At 49.2% G+C, this 8,509-nt stretch overlaps 1 non-coding gene across 1 annotated transcript; it reads right to left on the reverse strand.

The window, feature by feature from the left end:
- Window positions 1–7,488: 7,488 nt before the first annotated feature.
- TRNAN-GUU (transfer RNA asparagine (anticodon GUU)) lies at window positions 7,489–7,562 on the reverse strand. The gene has a single exon. It is a non-coding gene; the product is annotated as a tRNA-Asn (tRNA).
- Between the last annotated feature and the right edge of the window lie 947 nt (window positions 7,563–8,509).

Genomic DNA, 8,509 nt, shown 5'->3' on the forward strand with positions numbered 1-8,509 from the left:
GTTGGCTGTTACTAAGGCGTTTTGCGTATTGGCTGGAGCAGGGGGATGGATGTTGGCAGCGAGGTTTTCCCTGCCCAGATGACATATGGTGGGGTCTGTCTGCTTCCCCCCCCCCCCCCCCCCCCGCCGCTGAAAGGAGAGATTTATGGATCAGCTCGCGGGCACGAAGCTGTAATAAAGTCAGATCCTGAACGGGGGTGGAGGGAAACTAAGGCACCGCCTCGGGCCGTCAGGGAGGAAGGAAGGCAACCATGCAACCCCCAACAGGCCACCCGGGGAGGGGGAAAGGGACCTTCACTTTCCGTTGCAGGATCCTCACCGGGTCAGGCTGGGGAAACAGCAGAGAAAAGAAAAAACCCACCGGTGCAATGGTTGATGAGCGGTGCAGGTATTGCACTATAAATAGCCCATGCTGTGAAATGATAGGGGCGGGGGACCGGCTCTGGATACACACATGCCCCCTTCCAGCAAAGCACAATTGAAGCTCCTCGAAGGCTGGATCGGAGCCAGAGCGCGGAGCTCTCCGGGTGGCTGAATTGGACCCCACGGAGAAGCGGATCTGTCCTTCCCGCTCGGCGTAAGGTCGCTCTCCGCGCGGAGTCAGTCCTCAACGCTTCCCCCCTGATGCCTGCCCCCCCCCCCCCCCCGCGGAGGAACATCCCTGGGTCTATTTCAGGCTGCTGCTTAATCCGATCGGGTGTGGGCATCTTCCGGGCACTGAAATGCACGAGTGTTTTTGCGCCATTTCCATCTCCAGCAGATGTACGCACCTTCTTGGGGAGGAAGTTTCCTACCCAGCTTCAATGAACAAGATGATGTCAAGGGAAGGCGGGGGAGGGGATGAGAGGGAAGATAGAAAAAAATAGAAATAATTGTGAATTGGATTGCTCACGTCACAAGAGACTGAACAGCCTCCTGTAACTTGAATAATCCAATTCACAGTTGTTGTTTTTTGTTTGTTTGTTTTCTCTCTCCCCCCCCCCCATTTCCTTATTTATTCTTGGATCTGGACTTCCAACACTCCCGTCATCTGAAGAAGTGGGTTGTACCCACGAAAGCTCACGATCCCATCTCCATGTTTTGTTCGTCTTTAAAGAGCTGCTAGACTATTCGTTGTTTTGTAAGTTTTTCCAGGTACGGACTAACTCGGCTACTCTTCTGAAGATGATGGCAATCAGACACACAACTACAGCCCCTCCCCCCAGCCCCAAGGTTTTTGTTTGTACGGGTGCAAAACTACCACCATTCGACAAACCTGGCTTCTCTTTAGACACCTCGGCTGCCAATAAATAAATAACAGCCGAGAGAAATGGGAGCGTTTTGCTGGGCGATTTTATAAAGGCTGTTTAATCTGCCTGTGTAGTTAACAGAGTCTCTTGTTTGACCAGATCTGACCTTTGGGGGCAATATTTTGGGGGGAGGCTCGAGCCAGGTGTATGAGGAGAAGCCAGTTTTGGTAAAACTCTTGGATAAAAGCGGCTGGGGCGTGCGCCCACTTCTTACTCCTTGACCTCCTGGGGTCCCCACTCCGACCCACATGGCTTGTGAAATGAATAAAACAAGATAGTCCTCGTTGAGAAATCTGTGGCGCATCTGCACATGGCTCAGAGCAGTCGGCGGTGAGGCGGCTTGATCTAGGGGACCCGATGGAGGAGAGTCCAGCAATGGTTTTAGGGGATGGATGCTCCAGATTCCCGGGGAGCAGCGTGCATCATGCTGGGGAGACCATTGATGTCACCCCCACTTCCTTTGCCTCCCTGCAGACACCGGGCGCAAAAACGGAGGGCTTCCATTTCTGTCGTTCCACTGGCGCTCAGGTTCAAGGTTTTAGTGGCATCTGTGCAGCGAACAACCTTCACGCAGGCGCGCAGGAGAAGAACCTGATTGGCTTCCGGGCTGTGTCTTTTATGAATGAAAGGAAGCCAGGCGTTCTCCTAGCTGGGGGGAGGGGAATTAACCCGAGCTTCAGCTTCTAATTCTCATCAGAGACTAAGATCAATTGCACCCAATGTCCACCGAGCTCCCTCTGCCTGGACGCAGAACTGAGGAGAGAGGGGACGGAAATACAAGGGCACAATATCTGATTGGATCTATTGAACGCAATCATGCCCTTTCCTAGCGGGGAGGAGGGAAAGGAGAGGAAAGAGAAGTTAAATGAACCAACAATGGTGTTGGGTGGGTTTTTTTTGAACAAAGCAGATGAGAAAAGGGTTTGAGTTTGTCTCAAAGCCTCCATGAAGTTCGGATGAAAGAGGATGGCAGAAAATACATTTCCAGGAGGGAAACACACAAAAAGAGTGCCAAGCTAAAAATAGTCTGGATATGGTCAGTGTAGTGATATCATAAATGTACTGTCACAAAGGGGCATAGATAGATAGATAGGGCATATGGGGGTTGACAGATTGAGGGAGTGTGGGGGATAGATAGATTGAGGGAGGGTGTATGGGGACAGACGAGGGGTGTATGGGGATAGATAGAAGGGGTGTGGGTAGATAGATAAAGGGAGTATATGGGGGTGGATAGATAGATTGAGGGAGTGTAGGGGCTGGGGGATAGATTGAGGGAGGGGTGTATGGGGATAGATAGATTGAGGGAGGGGTGTATGGGGATAGATAGATAGATAGATAGATTAGATAGATAGATGGGGCATATGGGGCAGATAGATAGATTGAGGGAGTGTAGGGGGATAGATAGATTGAGGGAGGGGTGTAGGGGGATAGACAGAGGGGGTGTATGGTGATAGTAGGTAGGAAGAAGCCCAGAAACCTAAGAGACTCTGAGGTATGAAGCCCTTAGGGATCCATCAGCAGAGAGATGAAAAGTGGCCACGCGAGCACAAACAGAGCCATGTGTCTATTGGAAAGCGAGGAGAGGGGAGAACCAACGAAAGCTGGAAAACAGAAACAGGTAACAGAGGGGCAGCCACATTAGTCGGTAATTGGAAAACCTTAAAAAACAACCAATAGTCTAGCCCAGTGGTCACCAGCCAGTCGATCGGGATCCACTGGTAGATCGTGGAGCCTCTGACGGGATCCTGACGGGTTTGGCCAAGAGGCTACCAAGTGCCAGCGCTTCAGCTGCTCCTCCCCACACTGCTGCTCACCTCCTGCCCTTTGCCTTGGAGCTGCCCCCGGCAGGAGCCTCCTCCTTGTTGTGCAGGGGAGGGGGCTGATGGCAAGGTGCCCCCCTCCCACTCTGTATCTTATCTCCACAGAGCAGAGAGGGGGACAACAGCGCTCGGGAGGGAGTTTGCTGGCTGCTTTCGGGAGTGGTGCAGGGCAGTGGACCATAGCCAGCAGCTGGGCCCAATCCTTCCCTCCCCGGCTGGGCCTCCCCATGAGAGTTTTGCCTGGGAAGGGAGTGGCAGGGTGAGTGCTGGAGATCAGGAAAAGGGGGGGCAAGAGGTGAGACAGAAGACTGGACGAACAATGGGGACAAAGAGCGGGGAGGGAGGGATGACCAGGACCGGAGAAGACAAAGAGGAAATTCTGATAAGCTCTGTGCCGATAAAGTCCTGTGTACTAGCCAAACAGACCTCTATCGTCTAGGATCTGCAGGGGGCTGGGGATTATTTCAAGGTCACCTCTGTGAGCTCCTAGGGATGTGTAGTTCCACCAGGACATTCATGCTTTTCCTTCTTTCCCTCCCCATTTCTCTTCCTGCCTTCTTTTCCCTCTCACTCCCCTCTGTTGCTGGCCTTTCTCCCACTTTGATTTCCCCTGCCTGCCCTTTTTTCTTCCAGTCTTCCCTTGTCCTCTTTATTTGTGTGTGTAAGTGGTCACTCCCAAAATGGTCTTAGGTTCTCACCCTGCAAACTCCCCTACATGTGCCTTCAAATGAACCACCACAAAGCTCCCAGATCTTTTGCGCGCGCGCGCACACACACACATACACACACACACAGAGAATAGGCAGCAAATTTAAAATAAAGAAAAGGAAGTTTTTTCTTCACTCAGTGCACAGTCAACCTGTGGAACTCCTCGCCAGAGGATGGTGTGAAGACCAGGACTTTAACAGGGTTCAAAAAAGAGCTAGATGGATTCATAGAAGTTAGGTCCATCAATGACTTTTAGCCAGGATGGGTAGGAATGATGTCCTTGGCCTCTGTTTGTTTGGAAATGGATGACAGAAGAGGGATCACATGTGGATTACCTGTTGTGTCCCCTCCCTCTGGAGCATCTGGTATTGGCTACTGTTGGCAGACAGGATACTGGGCTAGATGGACCTTTGGTCTGACCCGGTATTGCCATTCTTATGTTCCCCATTAAGTTAAGCGAGGGATGATGTGTTGGCAGGAGTAGGAAGACCAAGGAGTGGGAAGATCCCCTTCAATGGGAGGGTCTGCAGGCGTCTTCTATGGGAAAATAGTTGTCTTTTTTTTTTAATCCTCTTTAGAAAATGAGTGCAGAAGAACATGCATTTCAAAACAACGAGCCGCAGACCATGGAGGGAATAAATAAATTCTTATAAACGAAGTTGCTGGATTTCTTTTAAGGAACAAGTTCAAGAGAAATTTGCTTCTCTAAAGAGTATTGGGTTTCTCCCCCCACCCCACCCCCCTCCAGCTTTTCACTGTTCTGTAGCACACAGGATTAAATGTTTAATATAGAGGAGTGATGTGGTGCCAAACGGAAAAGGATCCATGTGTATAAAACTACCTCAAAATGCACAACAGATTAGGCAGCTTGGTTTAAATGAAAACTGCAGGCCTGTTTATGTTCACACTGAGGAAGGGGGAACAACTCTCTTAAAGGGGCAGGCCCACCCAGATCTTTTCTTTTCAAGGGGGGTATGTAAAGAGTTTCCCACTTTAAAGGAGTGATAGAAACGTAGCCGTGTTAGTCTGGTGTAGCTGAAACAAAATACAGGACTATGTAGCACTTTAAAGACTAACAAGATGGTTTAATAGGTGATGAGCTTTCGTGGGCCAGACCCACTTCCTCAGATCAAAAGGATGATCTGAGGAAGTGGGTCTGGCCCACGAAAGCTCATCACCTATTAAACCATCTTGTTAGTCTTTAAGGTGCTACAGAGTCCTGTTTTTTGTTTCCACTTTAAAGGTAATCTCAAGGCCACAGTGTATCTGGGAGGAAACCTCAGACTTTAATGCAGTTCACTGAGGGGAAGAAAAATATCCAACCCAGAAGCAGCTAGATGGAAATATTTTGCAAAGCCAGCCCATTGTTCCTGCCTTTTGCATATTGCTGGGCCCCTCTTTAGGAAAATAGTCCATGCTGTAAACTGAAGAAATAAACAGAACTGGTGATTCTTTTGCTAGGGAATTGCTTTCCTCGTAAACAGTGTTTCATAGATCCTAAAGCAGGGATGATTCTGATAATGGAGTCTGACCTCTTGGATAACAGAATTTCACTTATTAATTCCTACACTAGAATTAATTATGTCTCCTTAGTAGCTTTATCTCTTCCTTATGCCAAAAACAACAGAATTTCCCCCTGCAAGGACATGTCTGTACGTCAGGCTCTGCATTAGTACATTAATCTTTCCCTAACAGTAAAAACAAATCAGTCTGAGCAGAGAGTGGTTTGTGTTCAATATGCTTAAGAGAGAGATGTTTTCCAAACAAGACACTGGAATTGGATATTGGAAGTCCCATACCTTCTGTTCCTTTTTCTTTTATTAAAAATAGTTAATGCTTTCAAGTCTCTGATCAATTTTTTAAATATCCTGCCACTCATCTTTTCTTCCATTTGCAGATGGGGATGCTTACTTTGGGGGAAACCACATGGCTGTGTCTAGACTGGCCAGTTTTTCTGGAAAATCAGCCGCTTTTCCGGAAAAACTTGCCAGCTGTCTACACTGGCCGCTTGAATTTCCGCAAAAGCACTGACTTCCTACTGTAAGAAATCAGTGCTTTTTGTGGAAATACTATGCTGCTCCTGTTCGGGCAAAAGTCCTTTTGCGCAAAAGTTTTGCGCAAAAGGGCCAGTGTAGACAGCTCAGCTTTGTCTTCCGCAAAAAAGCCCCAATTGTGAAAATGGCAATTGGGGCTTTTTTGCAGAAAAGCGTGTCTAGATTGGCACGGACGCTTTTCTGCAAAAAGTGCTTTTGGGGAAAAGCGTCCGTGCCAATCTAGACACTCTGTTCCGAAAATGCTTTTAACAGAAAACTTTTCCGTTAAAAGCATTTCCGGAAAATCATGCCAGTCTAGAGGTAGCCCATGTGTGTATTACAGGCTAAGTGGTCTCTTCAGGCCAGACTTCCAAGCAATCAACACCTACAGCCAGAGTCGGCTTTCCAAAGAGCTCTGCTCCCAAGCCTGAAAACACTTTAGCATGTGTGTAGCATTACCCACGTGTATGATCCTAGTGATTGCTGAAGGCCTTCCCCAGCCCAATCCAGCACACCTGCTCAACTTGAATCACAGCTGTACTCCCAGTGACATTACAGCAAACCGCAGGTGGAAATGCTGACTGGATTGGCTATAAGTGGGATATGAGCACTTTGGAAAATTGGTCCTTGACTGCCTGAGCGCTGAAATTCAGACCTACCTCCAAAAAGGTATGTAGGCTCTTCACTCCCATTGGGGTCAAAGCCAAGTAGAGCTCTGAAAATCCATGGATATCAGCTTCATCGCTGTAGATGCATCTGCAGATGTGGATCTGTGACTCATTCCTTCTGATTCGGATACCAATTTTGTATCTAAACCCCTGCAAATTTGTGGATATTTGCTTTATATCTGTGGATATAGCTGTGGCTATCCACAAATCATTTTTGCAGTGGTGGATGTGGATACCAATTTTGTATCCTGCAGGGCTCTAAAGTTAAGAGCTTAAATATCTGGGCCTTAACCCCTTTCTCCTATTTGGCCCTGCCCTTTCCTCACTGGTAGGCCTGAAAACAACTTCAGTCTAATTTTTTTGGTGAAGTACCCTGTCCCACATCCACACCGATAATTGTGTTATGTCCTAGGTGGGTTTGATCATACATTTCAGGGCTGTTGAATGCAGTGAACAGCCAGGCTAATCTCTGCCATGGATTTTTCTTCCCTTCTCTGGGAAAGAGGTGGCACTCACGTGGTGCATTGATATCCTTAGGCACTTGAAGTGGTATTAATACTGAACAGTCAGCTGGAACTCCCCAGCTCCCCTCCTTTCCTGGGGGGATGGTGGCAGCTAAAAGAAAACTATCTGTAATCCCCCAAAGCCAGGGAAACACTCCACAGAGCCCTTTCTCACCCCTCTCTGAGAACTGCACTTTCATTCTTCTTCCTCCTTATAGCTTTTGGGGCTCAGGTCCCTTACCTCCCATTGGTTTCAACAGGAGTTAGCTTGAAAATCCCTACCTGGATGGCTGTGACCGTCTGCCCCCTACAAGGGACTCTAATTCTAGGCCACCCCTGCACTTTCTGCTTGGCAGTGCTGCCTGGTTGCAAGGCGGATGCGGTGATGCAAACTGCCCCGACCTTTCAGTGCCAGGCAAATAAAATCATCCCCAAAGGGGCGAGACTAAAATAAGCAACTGGTCACCCGTCCCTGGGTGGGCTCGAACCACCAACCTTTCGGTTAACAGCCGAACGCGCTAACCGATTGCGCCACAGAGACCGGGACGCGAAAACGCTTTGCGGCCAGCGTAGTCAAGCGAGTGCAACGCTGCCGGTGGCCACTAGGGGCAGAGCGGAGCTGGACGAGGGTACCGCCCAGAGGTGCAATAGCCTTAAACAGCGGTGCAAAGAGAAGCCCTGGCGGAGGAGGGGGGAAGAAATTTCTGTTTCCCCCCCCCCCCCCCCTCCATCCCAGCTTGCTGGTTCATGGTGACTTAGTCTAGGAATCTGAGAAGCCAATTTCCTTCCGTGCTTAGGAGCAGGAAGACTGGGATTGAGCAACGAAATGGGGGAAAGAGGCCCCCGACTCTTTCCAAAAGAGGGGGAGGAAGGAGGAAGGCCCCTGTGGCGGGAGGTGCCGTGGATTTCCCTTCGGCGTTCAGGGGTGCCAGTCTCCACTCGGAAACGTGGGAAAGGGGCGAGTCTTTGGAGAGGTATTCGACAGTTTCCATAAGTTTGCAAAGAAACTGGTAATTGACAGTATCGCCCTCCCCCCCCCCCCCGCATCCCGTCCTATGCTCATTGTCAGAGTCCCCCCCACCCATTCTCTCCCACTGCCAAGTTAGTTATCTCTTGTATGTCTGCATGGCTCAAGGGGACAGAGAGACCGAGGCTACGTCCAGACTGCAGCTCATCCTGGAAAAGCTATGGAAAAGGAACGCGTCCGCTTTCCTGGAACATTTTTTTTTGGAAAAGCAGATGTGCTCTTTCGCCATCCCTGTAAACCTCCTTTTACAAGGAAGATGGGCTGTGTCGAAAGAGGAGGTTTTTCTGAAAATTGACCAGGTGTAGATGCGCCAAATTTTGTAAAAGCCTCTTTCAAAAGAAAGTCGGAAAAAGATATGCAAATTGTATCTTTTTCTGGCTTTTCTTTACAGAGTAGCCATAACGAGAGGCACAGCACATGGGAATAGGATTTCCCAGGTGGCTGGTTTCCCACCGAAAGGT

The sequence above is a fragment of the Pelodiscus sinensis genome, chromosome 29 (assembly GCF_049634645.1).
Source record: "Pelodiscus sinensis isolate JC-2024 chromosome 29, ASM4963464v1, whole genome shotgun sequence".
NCBI lineage: Eukaryota > Metazoa > Chordata > Testudines > Trionychidae > Pelodiscus > Pelodiscus sinensis.